Below are 2,774 nucleotides of genomic sequence, written 5' to 3'. Positions count from 1 at the left end.
TCCTCTTTTGGAAGGCCAAACAAAGTAGTTTCGCTTTCACAACAAAACACACAGCGCCTTCACGACATGGCGGCAGCAGCAACAACAATACTACAGCGAGAATAAAAGTTCTGCCTTCTTTCTTTGCGTGAACATTTGGGCGGCGTTATGCAAATCTTCCCACATCGTGACGTAGACATGTGGGGGCGTGTTAGAACGAGGCGTTTTAGGTAGGAGTGGTTGACTCTTAACTTTTATAAAGAATATCTCTTTGGATTTGAGACTTTAGTCTTTGCAACTTTACAGATCTTCTTTATGCACCAAGAGCTTGTAACACTCAAAGAGAAAGGAAAAATTTAAATTGCATCATATGACACCTTTAATGGCCATTGTCACTCCCTCGCATACAGCTTTTCTATCACAAAACATGTCTTACAAAATTTAAATCAATATATTGTTTTCTGTGAATGAGTAAACAGGATGATTTTCACGCCATTTTGACGTAAATATTCTAGCCTACAAGACTGATTACTCAAAAGTTTAATTCAGAATTACTCAGTATGGGTTTTATGGCCGTATTTCAGCTACATTTCTTTTTTCAAAACTTTCTAACCAATAGTCAATAGTATAAGTAGCTGAAATAAGCACAAATGTCAGGGCATGTCAAAACATCTCAAGGGCCCCAAAATCACCTCAGACCCCAGAGGGTTAAGGAACTTTCATCTGTGTGTTCCAGATTAAAGCCCGAAACACACTGCAGGATTTTCAGCTGTCCCAGATGAAAGATTGGCATCGTGAAACAACCGTGGCGATTTCTGTGATTGTGGCTCCTAATCGGTGGTCCTGTGTCATACAGTGAGAAAGGTTCAAAGACGGCTGTTGTCATGGTCTTGCGACCAAAGATAGCCTGCGATCATTTTCTGACAGTGCCAGAAATTCAGCATGATCATCGTACAGTGTGTTTGCTGGTATGATCCACATTTACTGACCAGCCAATAAAAATGCGACATGGTACCAATGCGACATGGTGGCAAAACATAAAACTGCTTACCTCAAGCACTTATGCCTTCCTCTTTCGTCGCTTCAACTTTTTATCTGCATACATAAAAACTGCTAAAGTGTGAGTCAGCATGCTCTTTTTGTTTACCACTAGCGCATGCTGATGACGTTTTAGTCTTCTATAGAAGCGTGCGTCGTAGCCTACGAGTCATTAGATGTCATCATCGTACAGTCTACATGTCGTGCACAAGTTCATTAGATCCACGTCGCACAGTGTGATCTGTAATGATCTTATAGGATTGCTAAAATTGTGCAGTGTGTAGAAGGCTTAAGGACCATTTTAGTGCTCCAGGAGATCAGCATTCCACAGCACTACGAGTTCAAGGTTGTTGAAACAGATTCCTGCTTCTTTCTTCACTACATTGTTACCCACACACAACCAGTGGAAAAAGTCACTGCAGACTTCTCACTCGACTACTTGGAACATAAACAGCAACTTAATCAAACCTCTTTCCAGAGACCTTGGCATTGTTGTATATTATCAGTATATGATTTTCTAATTTACATCAGATAGCTGATGTCAGTTAATAACAAATCATCTTTAATTTGTTTGTTTGATGCATAATACGTTTCTTCACCTTATTTTCCGAGAAGCAACAGTTTATCATTATTCACTTTATTTCTTTATCGTTCATAGTGTTCATTTAGTAGTTGTATTGATTACTCTTGCTTATCTTTTGTTAATAACCTTTATTTTATTACACTTGTGTCCTCCTTGTGTTGATAATACAGTAAGAGGCTCTACAAGTTAATGATATTGCACCTTAAGTGAAGTGTAAACCAAAAATCAGAACATCATCCATCACTTACGTGAGTACCAATCAATACAATGCCCTAGTGAGTCCATTAACAAGCTCTGTGTTGGGCATTATAATATCATAAGTGTGAGATCACAGTTATTTTTGCACATTTCTTGGTTTCTGTGGGTGTATTGTGTAATGTGTATGTGGCCGTGTCGGGTGGAGACAATAAAATACTTGTATGTGGAGGTTTTAAGGATTTGGATTGTGGTGAATTATGTCACTCTTGGAATGTCTAATTGTGATTCTACCCTTCAATCCTTTAATTCTATCCTTTTTGCATGGCTGATCTGTAATGTAGAACAAGTCTGTCCTGTGTTCTTTAGCAAACACTGTATTTAGAACTTAGAACACAACTGTCATGCCAAAGCAAAGAAGAAAATTGGTTCACATTTCATCGGTTTCTCCTCAGTGAACATCGTTATTTTATCCTTGATAGTTGAAACATACCAACTACCTCAAACACCTACTGTACACTCTCAGAAAAAAAAAAGATATAAAAGCTGTCATGGGGCGGTACCCTTTCAAAAGGTACATCTTCGTACCTTTTTACCCCTTAAGGTTGTATATTAGTACACTCTTAAAAATAAAGGTGCTTTTATAATATCATAAGTGTGAGATCACAGTTATTTTTGCACATTTCTTGGTTTCTGTGGGTGTATTGTGTAATGTGTATGTGGCCGTGTCGGGTGGAGACAATAAAATACTTGTATGTGGAGGTTTTAAGGATTTGGATTGTGGTGAATTATGTCACTCTTGGAATGTCTAATTGTGATTCTACCCTTCAATCCTTTAATTCTATCCTTTTTGCATGGCTGATCTGTAATGTAGAACAAGTCTGTCCTGTGTTCTTTAGCAAACACTGTATTTAGAACTTAGAACACAACTGTCATGCCAAAGCAAAGAAGAAAATTGGTTCACATTTCATCGGTTTCT

The sequence above is a fragment of the Sinocyclocheilus anshuiensis genome, unplaced genomic scaffold, assembly GCF_001515605.1.
Source record: "Sinocyclocheilus anshuiensis isolate Anshui unplaced genomic scaffold, SAMN03320099.WGS_v1.1 scaffold1036, whole genome shotgun sequence".
In the NCBI taxonomy this organism is placed as follows: Eukaryota; Metazoa; Chordata; class Actinopteri; order Cypriniformes; family Cyprinidae; genus Sinocyclocheilus; species Sinocyclocheilus anshuiensis.
Note: the sequence above shows the minus strand (reverse complement) of the source record.